Source organism: Paroedura picta, chromosome 1, assembly GCF_049243985.1.
Source record: "Paroedura picta isolate Pp20150507F chromosome 1, Ppicta_v3.0, whole genome shotgun sequence".
In the NCBI taxonomy this organism is placed as follows: Eukaryota; Metazoa; Chordata; class Lepidosauria; order Squamata; family Gekkonidae; genus Paroedura; species Paroedura picta.
Genome location: NC_135369.1, coordinates 194,124,332 through 194,136,473, shown reverse-complemented (window position 1 = coordinate 194,136,473; position 12,142 = coordinate 194,124,332). Strand labels below are relative to the sequence as shown.

The 12,142-nt window shown below is 45.9% G+C and overlaps 1 protein-coding gene across 7 annotated transcripts in view; it reads right to left on the bottom strand.

The window, feature by feature from the left end:
• Window positions 1-12,142, bottom strand: part of EHBP1 (EH domain binding protein 1) — a 383,927-nt gene that overhangs the window by 48,122 nt on the left and 323,663 nt on the right. The gene's annotated exons all lie outside the window — the stretch shown is intronic.

Sequence of the window (12,142 nt, the reverse complement as noted above, 5' to 3'; positions counted from 1 at the left end):
CATTCATTCATTCATTCATCTATCATTTCTCTGATGGTAATTTTCTGGCCTAAACCAAAAGCCTGGTGGAACAGCTCTCTCTTACAGACCCCCTGGAACTGCTGTTAGTAATGGTGGATGGGAAAAGAGCTGCTCTAACATTAACATAATCCAGAAGAAGACAGATATTTTTTAGTAGAAGCCTGGCTAACCTGCAGGTAGGGGCTATATTTTCATTGAAGATCTAGGTTCTCTCATGGTTATCCACCATGCTTCAGATGTGGGACACACAGAAAGAAACCTGTGGGTTTGGTCCATAGGAAAGGTTCATTGAGATTTTGTAGCCCCAGACAGTTTAAAGCTCTGAATTGGACCTTGAAAGTAAGTAGCAACCTCATGTAAATTAAATAAGTAGAATAACATATGCCACTGGTCAACAACGGGGCTACCATATGGTGGAAAAGCTGCAGTTTCCAGGCATTCTTCAAAAAAAGACTCAGGCACTTACCACATTTCACCTCAGTCAGTTCACCAACCCTTTTAAATTGTCCTTTTAAAAAACGTTTTTAAAATGTTCCCATTTATGCATGTGCGTTAGTTTTTTTGAAGTGATTATGCATTTGAAACAGTTACGATGGTAACTATCCAAGTGAGAGGGGGAATGTCCTCCATTGTGCTAGACACTCATTGGAAGGCCATGGTCAGATGCCATGTCACCTAACTGCCACTCTGGCACATGGTGCTGGCAGGGCCTTATGGGAATTGTAGTTCAAGGATATGGAGACTTCAACAAGAAATTTCTGTGGGAGCACACTGATCTTTGAATGCCAAAACTACCACTTTCCCCCTCTGAGGTATTCTGTTCTTTGTAAAGAGTGGGAAGGATGGACCACAGCATACCACAGTTTCCCAAGGAAACTGAAAGCCCCCACCACACCTCCCCCCCCGAAGATTTTTTTAATCACTGGCAAGCCAGTCCAAAACAGGAGCCTCCACCAATAGCCTGAAGCAGCTCTGCTTCCTTATTCTCCTGCAAGAGGGAACTGGCATTTCAGACAGCTGCTGAGTCCACACAAGGCGGCACAGGGAAGACCCTTCCAATTCACCCGTCTGATAAACTGTCAAACAGCAGCCCCCACTGCCATAGTCACTGCTCAGAGGTAGACTGCCACTCCACATTACTGGTGTGCTACAGTTCTACAGAGAAACTATAGTTTTGTAGTCCATGGGATTCCACACAACCAGAGGTTCCACTTCTCTATAGCAAAAGAAGCCCGCCTCCTTTGGCAGAGAATCAGCAGCAGGCGCCTTGAACTCACATAGAAGAAGAAGATGAGTTGGTTCTTATATGCCGCTTTTCTCTACCCAAAGGAGGCTCAAAGCGGCTTACAGTCGCCTTCCCTTTCCTCTCCCCACAACAGACACCCTGTGAGGTGGGTGAGGCTGATATTCCTGCTCGGTCAGAACAGCTTTATCAGTGCAGTAGGGAGCCCAAGGTCACCCAGCTGGTTGCATGTGGGGGAGTGCAGAATCGAACCTGGCTCGCCAGATTAGAAGTCTGTGCTCCTAACCACTGCACCTAACTGGTGAACCAGGGACTGCAAGCAGAAAAGGACTTGGCACAGGGGCACAGGAGAGGAGACCAATTGGGCTGTGGTAAAAGAAAAGCTGTTGTAAAGTTACTTTAAAATACTGTGCTGAAAAGACGCAGTCACCGCTATGAGGGGGAGTACCATGAAGAATCAAAAATACTATGGTGGGTTTTCCACAGCAAAAATGATGCCATGTGCAGAAATAAAAACAAAGATGTCTTTTGGGGCAGACTTTTTGTAAGGTTTCCTGCCTAGGCAGGATGTATTATGGCTTTCACTCTGGATGCCACTTCTCTCTTATATTAGAAGCGGAGCAACTGGTAAATCAACCAGAGCTGGTGAAATACATTTCTATGTTATTGAAACCTCAGTACAAGAGTCTTTTTGGGGGATGTGTACAGAATTATGTAGTTTAAAATGTAATAAGGAAAAACTACAAGCTGGTATTAAAAAGGAAAGTTCATCTTTAGTAGGGAACGAAAAGAGGGGGGGGGGGATTACATTAGTGAACCAGAGCCATAAGATTCATTTAATAGCAAACAAATGTATCCGTTAGTCTAGGAGTCTCCAACCTTTCTGAACCATTGGATGCTTTGGGGAATTTGACGTAAGCTGATGGGCAGAACCACCAAATGGATGTCATGGGAGGTAGAACCAGCCACAGAATAGTAGGAAGTGATGTAAACCTGAACTCTGACAGTAGCTCTTTAACATTTCAGGCATACGCTCTGTTAAAAGAAGGCTTTTAAAAAATTAACAAATAATATAAGACAATATATCTGTTGAGTACACACAGATATATTTATTTAGCTGGCTAAGAAACAGTCAGTCTTTCAGACTGCCAATGGCCAAACAGGAACTCTGCTGGCCCCACCCACTTTTGAAAAAACACTCGTCAAGCACTGGAATAGGTCTCAGCGGGTGCTCCAGTGGTCATGGGCACCATGTTGCAGACCTCTGTATTAGACTCTGCACCACAGATTAAAATCAAAATGAAACATTCTCCACTGAGTAAAACATGCCTTAAATTAGCGATCCCCAACCTGTGGGCCGTGGACCACATGTGGTCCTTCGACTAATTGGAGGTGGGCCCCGAAGGACGCCTCCTCCCCCCCGGCCCTTTAATTCACCCCCCCCAGCCCTTTACAACACACTTCATTGTTGTGGCGTGTCTGTCTCTTATTTTGAAGGGATGTTTAAACATTACCATAGCGATCAGAGAGCATTAGGGCAGTGGTTGAGAGTAGAGGAGTAAACTACCCCCCCCCCCCCCGGGCCTCAGCAAAAGGCGTTGAGTGGTCCCCGGCGTTGAGTGGTCCCCGGTGATAAAAAGGTTGGGGACCACTGCCTTAAATGATGAATAAACTATAACTTTGCAACTCTACTACCATGGCAGATGAACTTCTAATCACGAACAGTATCAGTTTGTTCATAATATACATTTATGACTCCAGAAAAGTGTTTTGTTCCAATTCTTGACAAAGGCCCACTACTTTTTCCCATTTAAATATGATGAGATGTTCTTTCTTGGGAAAAGAAGCCAGAAAACACACAGATTCCTGGCCCTCGAAATAGTAGCATGCTAGGCCAGTTACATCTTGTAAATGAAAATGATCAACACCACTGGCAAATAGGTCACCTGTAAATTTAATAACTGCCAATTTTAACACCTTTCAGAAAAGTGTTATTGCTTAACTCGCATTCCTCTGATATTCGATTGAAACAAAATATGCACAGTTCCCGCCCCTCCTTAGGGGCAGCCGCAGGCTCCTGTATTCATCAAGAGCTTGACAGCAATGCAGGTCTTCTTGGCTAACTGAAGTGACGGCCATGCTGTCGTTTCAAAAGGTTCAGTAGATACAGGGGATGACCACAGGTGGGACTTGGTTATGCTAAGGGATTTTAGGGTTTGGCACTTCAGCGCAGCGGGGGGTGGGGAGAAAGGGAAGGTGCGGGCACCTGCTGGTGCAATCATGCAAGCACAGAGCTCTGCGCCTGCGTGTGTGTGCCCGCCAGCGTCTGCACCTCCCCTCCCCCGTCTGCTTCAGGCGCGAACGGCTGCTTAGGATGCCGAAGTGCCCAACCCTAATTCAGAGAGCTCTGGTATATTCTTAACACTGGAGCCTTAGCACAGTAGGCGTAAAATTTCAGTGGAAGGCGGAGATCCCCAACATTTTTGAGCCTGCAGGCACTTAGGGAATTCTGACCCAGCGGGGTGCGTACAGCCACAAAATGGTTGTTGCAAAATGGTTATTGCAGGAGGCAGAGCCAGCCACTAAATGGCTGCCACAGCTTACCTTCCACCTCACAAGGAAGATCCTTGTGTTATGCTGGAAGCTGCTGCCAAAGCAACTATTTCAAAAATCTGTACAACCAACCAAATCTTCACTGGCCAGTCAGAAGACTTGCTGGGCAAAAGACTCACCTGATCCCACCTACTTCTTAAAATATTTGGCAGACCCCTGGAACAGTGTTAGTGGTCACGACTTTGGGGAATCTTGATTTAAGGATTTCAGAAACATATCCTATGATCCAAACCACAGCTCTAGGGCAGCATAAGGAGTGCTGTTGCCAGTCCTCAATGCCGCTGTGCATGCACAGGAGCAATACAGGCACCGGGCAGCACCTTTTTGCAGGAATAAAACACTCCTGTGTTCAGCTGCTTCCAAAAATCTTCCCTTTGGACTAACAGTAAATAAATCATCATTCCACGCATATAAAATGGGGTTGCCTTTTCCAAGGGACACAGTTTTTAAATTTTATTAAATTTTTAAAAATAATTTAATAAAATTATTATGTTTTGCCTTTTCTCATGGCTCAGAGCCTGACAAGTCACAGGTGAGACATTACATTTTAAAACCAATGGAATAAAACTCCAGACATCCCTCTCACTCCAAAGGATGTGTACAGTCAATATTCCATGTTAGGAGTCCAGGTGAATAACTCAGATTTCTAATCCTGATGTTCCTGTCACCTCTTCAGGGAGCCATTCCACATAATGGGAGTTACAATGGGAAAGGCATGGCCTCTGGGTGGTGCTGGGCTGGCCACCTTAAATGGCGGAGCAGACTGGCACACAGGGGCATATGAGAAGAGATGGCCCATTAGATATATGGGCACATGGACTGGATTCAAACCCGCAGCCAATGCAGCTGTTTTAAGATGAGTGAAATGTATTCCATTGGCCTATGGGTCAGTCCGCTTTGTGAGCACCCCAAGCCCTTCACTTGCTCTGCAAAAGCCAGCTCCACCCCACCAAAGATGAGTGGGGATCCAGTCTCCCTAAAGGCTCCGTCTTCTCAGCCATGATCACCTCTGTCCTGTCTGGATTTAGCTCCAGCCCGCTCTGCCTTAGTGGTCTGACTACAGCTTCACATTTGTGGTTCAGGGCCATAATGGATCTGGGATGCACGGATCATGAAAGACAGAACTGGGTATCATCTGCATATTAACAACATCCAACCCTAAGATCTTGATGAGCTCATTCAGCAGCAACATATCAATATTGAAGAGAACGGATGAGAGAAGAGAATCCTGTAGAATTCCACATGGGAAATCCTCCGTGGAAACACCATCTGATTAGACCAGGCTCTGGGGTTTCTTGATGGTCCTGGAAGGGTTTTCTGAATGGGTGGGAGTTAATTATTTTTTGTATATTCTTTAAATTTGTTAAACATTTATCGTGTGATATGACCATATATGGTCATGTCAGCTCCCCCTAAGATGGCCAATGACGGGGAGAGAAGGGGAAGGGCCCCAGGTGGGGGTGTCCACAGCTATGTTTCCCAACCATATTGTGCACAATCGTGCCACTTCTGGGGTTTCTCAACAGCAAAAAAGTTGAGGAAGGATGGATTATATAACCCATTATAAATTAATTTTTGTTTTATTTCTTATATTTATATACGGCCCTCTCCTTTGGCTCAGGGCAGTTTACACAGAATGTCAGCAGAAGATGACTAACACCTACTGACCCAGAGAGCTGTGATCAGAAAAATTCCCTGTATTTCTATATGGATATTCTAATTTATATTTTAGCAGTTTTATGGTCTAAGCTATTTTATATAATTGTATGTTATGAGCAAATCTATGCTTTTAGCTGTATTATGTTTTATAACTGATTGGTTGCTAATTCTTAGTCTGCTGTAATAAAGATCTGTCTGTCGGTCTGTAATAGACACCATATAACTCAGTAACAATGTCTAATAAAACAACAGTGGGAACAACAATAACAGAATAACAATAGAAATAATGGTTCAGTGTCAACTATGTCAACTATCCCATGGTTGGCCAGTTCAGAGTTCATGGGAAGGGGTTCTGGGAGGCCCAGCAGATGTTGGTTAGGTCGACCTCAAACAAATGTCTGGCAGAAGAGCTGCATTTTGCAGGCCCTGTAGGATTTTGCTAATTCTGGCAGGGCCCTCATCTCTTCCGGGAGCTCATTCCACCAGGAGGGGGCCAAGACAGAGAAGGCTCTGGCCCTGGTTGAGGTCAGATGTGCTTCCTTGGGGCCAGGGATCACCAGCCAGTTGGAGGTGGGGAAGTGTAGAGCTCTTTGTGGGGTATAGACAGTGAGGCAGTCCCTCAGGTACACTTGGCCCGGACTGCATATGGCCTTAAAGGTGATTACCAAAACCTTAAGTCTGATCTGGAATTCAACTGGTAGCCCGTGCAGTTGTTGGAGAGCAGGCCAGATGTGGGACCTCCACGGTGTTCCTGTGAGGACCCTGGCTGCTGCATTCTGTACCAGCTACAGTTTCCAGATCAAGGTTAAGGGTAGGCCTGCATGAGGTGAGTTGGCAAAGTCCAGTCTAGAGGTGAACGTTGCCTGGATCACTGTAGCTAGGTGTTCCAGGGCCAGGTAGGGTGCTAGTAGTTTGGCTTGGCATAGGTGGTAGATCGCCAGCTGTGCTACTCTTGTGATCTGTGCCTTCTAAGAGAGGGGGGCGTCCAGGATCACTGAAAAGCTATTCCCTTAACACCAACTCCATATTGTAGCTGATGGATAAGAATGGAGTGGCCAACAGTGTCAAAGGCTGCTGACAGATCCAACCGTGTCAACATAGAACATTGTCCCGTATCCAACTTTAAATGATGTTCATCTAATCAGAGCAACTAGATCCATCCCAGTTCCAAATCCTGGCTTGAATCAGTATTGAAATGGGTCAAAGGAATACATGGAGCTGCTTCACCACCACACACTTTACCACCCTCCCCAGATTGCCCCATAAACAGCCACCTCATCCTTTGCCAATGGCGCAAAGTTCTAATAAATGTTTCTGTCAAAGGCCTAGGGAAAGTTCCTTGAGTTAGTGAAGCATTAACAATTTTAGTCGATGGCTTCAGCATGATTTGAGAAGCCAGGATGGGCATATGTCAAGAGGGCTCACTGTGGCTTCTTACACAGCTAGGGCCCGGTCAGCATCCATGGGCAAAATTAGGTGGAAACTACTCATAGCTAAAGGACAAGTAGGTGATTCTGACACCTCAGATACTGGATCTACTCTAAAGTTCACAACCAAATTGGAACAAATGAACAATGGAACAAAGTCACTTTAAACATCTGAGCCAGAAGAGATTCAGTTGATACAATGATGATGGGGGGAAAAGGTTTCTTTGCCAACATCACTTCCACTTCATAGGCTTGCAAATGGTCTCTATAGCATGCTGCCTTATTCATCCTAAGTCTCCAGTAAACATTGCTTCAGTCATTTCTCAATCTCCTTCATATCCCCCAGCTCTTTGGCAAACCATGAAGCTGAGAGCCTATTAAAGCATGGGGCATGCCAAGGAGTGACCCTTTTCATGGCCCCAGTCAGCTAATCATTCCTTGAAGTGTCAAAGGCTTTCAGTCACTGTGGAGGTTCTCCAAGTCCTCCTGAACGACCTGGAAACCAACAGGATCCAATAATCTTTGCAGGTGGACCACTCATGAGTCCATTGCCCCTGTAGGAAGGAGGCGGCAGCCCAACTGTGCCTTTAGAAGCCAGTGGTTTCACAAGGGCTGAACTTCCAGTACCCTAATCACATCACTGTGTAGACAGTCTTCTTTTACTAGACTTTGCATTCCACAGTGAGAGTCTAGACAACAAATAGGAGCCAACTGCCTCTAATGAGCCTTATAGGTTAAGATGTAGCAGTCTACATCAGACTAAAACCAGGTGCTTCATGTTAGACTGTTGTCATGTTAGACAAAATAGGTACACACCAGATGGCTGCTTTGAGTCCAAGGAGATAAGGCATGATACAATGATTCAAATATAGGCCTGGATCCCGCCTACTCTAGTTCTGTCTCATCATTTTGGACTCTGCCAACAAGTAGCCCGATTAGTTTGGCCTGAGCTTGTCAGGCCTTGGGAACTAAGCTCGCCAAGATCAATCCTTGAATAAGATCACCAAGGAAGGCTAGGGATGCCATGTGGAGGAAGGTCATAGCAAACCACATCTGCTCACTTCACACATTCAATGCCCCATGGGCAGGGTGACCATGAAAGAGCTGTGAGTTGATGCTCCTTATTCTTCAGCAAGGAAAGACTGCATTTTGGGATGTTTTTGGGATGTGTTTGTGGCTCCAAATCTAATCTCTTCAACATGGCTGGGCAGCACAGTCTGCAGCACCATCCGGCTGTTCTTTGCATGCCCCACACCACAGAGGATAAAGGGAAGCTTTTAAGTGAGAGGGTTTTTCTGATTTTTTTTGTCCAGTTGTGTTTGGAATTTGGGCTAATAGAGTAGAAGCTTTTGTGCAGATACACACTAAAAACCTTGCATTAATGTGATACAGGTTGTTACAGAATTCTGAAATTACCCAAAAATTTGGTCCTGGAAAGACAAAGGAGTTCATAAATATCATGCGATTCCAATTGTAAATGCTCTCTACACCTGCAACCTGAATTGCATTATATTTATGAACTCCTTTGTCTTTCCAGGACTCAATGGAGGGCACATAACCTGTCCTTTCCCAGATGCTCTGGCTCCAGACTGAAGAGCAGATCAGATTCAAGACTCTAAATTAGTGGTAGCCAAACTTTGCTCGCATCTGCTCAAACTATCAAACTACAGCCCTGATCTCCCATGCAAGTAAAATCTTATTGAAGTTCACCCAGAACCGTCTCAAGTCAACCACTGATGCTCAGCTACTGGATGTCCAGGCTGGTTTTCCACATGGCCATGGCACCCGAGACCACACTGCCAATTTGCGGTGGATTCTTGAAAAAACACATGACTATCAAAAGGCCATCTCTCTATGATTTCTTGATTATTTGAAAGTGTTTGACTGTGTTGATTACAAGGAGCTATGGGATGCCTTACATGAATTGGGAATGTTGTCCCACTTAACCCACCTCATCAGTTCATTGTACACCAGCCAGGAGGCCACAGAATGAACACTATATGGAGACACTGATTGGTTCAAAGTCAGCCAAAGAGTGATCAAAGCTGATACAGGGATCATAGAATCATAGAATCATAGAGTTGGAAGGGGCCATACAGGCCATCTAGTCCAACCCCCTGCTCAACGCAGGATTAGCCCTAAGCATCCTAAAGCATCCAAGAAAAGTGTGTATCCAACCTTTGCTTGAAGACTGCCAGTGAGGGGGAGCTCACCACCTCCTTAGGCAGCCTATTCCACGGCTGAACTACTCTGACTGTGAAAAACCTTTTCCTGATATCTAGCCTATATCGTTGTACTTGAAGTTTAAACCCATTACTGCGTGTCCTCTCCTCTGCAGCCAACTGAAACAGCATCCTGCCCTCCTCCAAGTGACAACCTTTCAAATACTTAAAGAGGGCTGTCATGTCCCCTCTCAATGAACCAACTAAAAGGAGCAGTCAGAGACAGGGGGGCATGGTAAAGACTTTCCTATAGAATTGTGGGGTGCTGTGGTGACCCTCCCTGTGCTCCACCCCTCTCCACCGTCATGCATGGCTACTGCTAGCCCCGCCCGGACAAGAATCACTGAGGGCCAGACACAACTAAACGGATGACATCACCATCAAACTTTGTCAGGCTTTTGTTGCTGTTAGCTGCGAAGTCGTGTCCGGCCCATCGCGACCCCATGGACAATGATCCTCCAGGCCTTCCTGTCCTCTACCATTCCCCGGAGTCCATTTAAGTTCGCACCAATTGCTTCAGTGACTCCATCCAGCCACCTCATTCTCTGTCGTCCCCTTCTTCTTTTGCCCTCAATCGCTCCCAGCATTAGGCTCTTCTCCAGGGAGTCCTTCCTTCTCATGAGGTGGCCAAAGTATTTGAGTTTCATCTTCAGGATCTGGCCTTCTAAGGAGCAGTCAGGGCTGATCTCCTCTAGGACTGACCGGTTTGTTCGCCTTGCAGTCCAAGGGACTCGCAAGAGTCTTCTCCAGCACCAGAGTTCAAAAGCCTCAACTCTTTGACGCTCGGCCTTCCTTATGGTCCAACTTTCGCAGCCATACATTGCAACTGGGAATACCTTGACTAGACACACTTTTGTTGGCATGGTGATGTCTCTGCTTTTTAGGATGCTGTCTAGATTTAGGATTTTGTCAGGCTGTCAGCCCTCTGTGTTCTCAGGCCACATCCCTAGTGCTTCCCTCAGTTTGTATATACGCACATACACCTCTTTCCTAGAGTTAGGTGCAAATTCAAAACACACAATATTGGCTACACTTCATTCTTGTTTTTTACACAGTATCCACAGTGGGGAAAATATACATTCCTTTATATTGTAAAAGCCATTTTGGGTCCTAAGTGGATGCGGGGGAGAGGGAGTGTGAGAGAGAGTGCCAAACAATGGAGAATTCCATGGCCAGGAGCAAGCAGAAGACTTTTCCAGCCTCCCAAAGATGGAGAGTGGGGGAAGGGATGCCAACCCTGAGTTACGAAATTCCTGGAGATTTGGGGTGGAGCCTGGGAAGGTGAGAGTCTGAGGAGGGGAAAGAGCTCAGCAGGAATAGGATCCCCTCCAGCCCACCTTCTGAAGCTGATTTTTCCTTCAGGAAGCTAAGCAGGTTGGCCTTGGCCAGCACTGGGATGGGAGGCCACCAGGGAAGTCCAGGGTCTCTACTGCCCATAGGCAGGCAACGGCAAGCCACCGTGGAATGTCTCACGCTTGGAAAATACAGGTGCAGCAGGGAGTGAGACCACTGCCCCCCATTGCCCCCTAATTCCTCCCTGGATCATTCCACTGCCCCTGGGGGGAGGCTTACCACCCACTTTGGGAACCCCCACCATAAATGGTCTGAGACCATCTCCTCACATCTTCCAAAGAGCTTTAAGATCTCGAGACTGAAATCTGGTCAGGAAAACAGACCCTGCGGAGAGTGAATCAGGGCCAGGGCTTGCAGTGCCTGAGGGTGTGTCAAGGCTCTGAATTCAACCTCCACACTCAATCAGGATAGCAAGCAGTCCTACCACAGGTCTTACTGCACACAACATTAGCCTCCCACAGGCATTTTACCTATCACCTCTTGCCAAAAAAGCAGAAAAGGAAAAATATTAGGGAAAGACCCCCAACATTCATAGCTACATCCATTCTCAGAAGCAAACAGACAACAACTGACTTTTAAGACTTAGCGTCTTGCACCTATAACCATTTCTTCAACACCTGTTCCGCTCCCATGCCATAGATGTGTTTTTTGTCTCATATTACAGGGAAGGAAAAAAATAAGACACACGGGAATGGATGAGAATATTGTCTGAGTCCAGGGGCACCTTTAAGATCAACAAACTTTTATTCAAGGGATAAGTTGGTAATTACTAGAAAGCTAGAAAACCAATCGCACGCCGCTCGTACGCTGGGAGGGCAGGCTTGCCTTTCCTCTCGTCATTTTACGTGATTTAATGTGTTTGACATAATACCTTCAACCTTCACTCAGTGTAAATTAATAACAGCATCTGCTGAGAGTTTTAGTTAACTCCAGTAATTTATGGCTTTCCAGTGTGCAGCCCGACTTTTAAGGCTGCACTGACATTAGCCTGGGGTTATCCTTGCCTCCCAGGGACACGTGGCCTTGAGACAAACACATTTGCTGCTGTTGAACAGTATTTAATTTTTATGTTGCCCAATCTGAGTGCTGTTTCCAAGCACCCGGTGTTTGTAAATCTCAGCCCCAGCCTGTTCCCCCCCACCCCGTCCTGTGACAGAAACGTTTTTCTTAAAGCCATCTAAGATGTACTGTGGGTTTGGATCGCACCGTAACAATACGGTTTACAAAATCCAACTCTAGGTTTTAATCCTTTTTTGACGGTACCAGCCACACAAAGTATGACATACTTAAAAAAAAACCTGCCCCCCTGGGGGTTATTTTATATATATATATAATTGTGGAGCATCAGTAACCAGATAGTATTCTCAAATTTCAGTGATCTAGTCAGTGGAGCCTTCCCCATGTACTGTGCTCTGTTTCATGTGGTACATGGCTTTAGCTGGCCAAATCTTTTTTCCCCCCACTGAATCAGTAGAACAGTAAAGATCTTACTCTCTCCCTCTCCCTCTCTCTCTTTAGCAGTGGCATATCAATGAAGCACAGATGTGTCTTCCAACTCTGCATGGATGAGCACACTGTTCAATAGTGCTGGCTCACGCGGTATC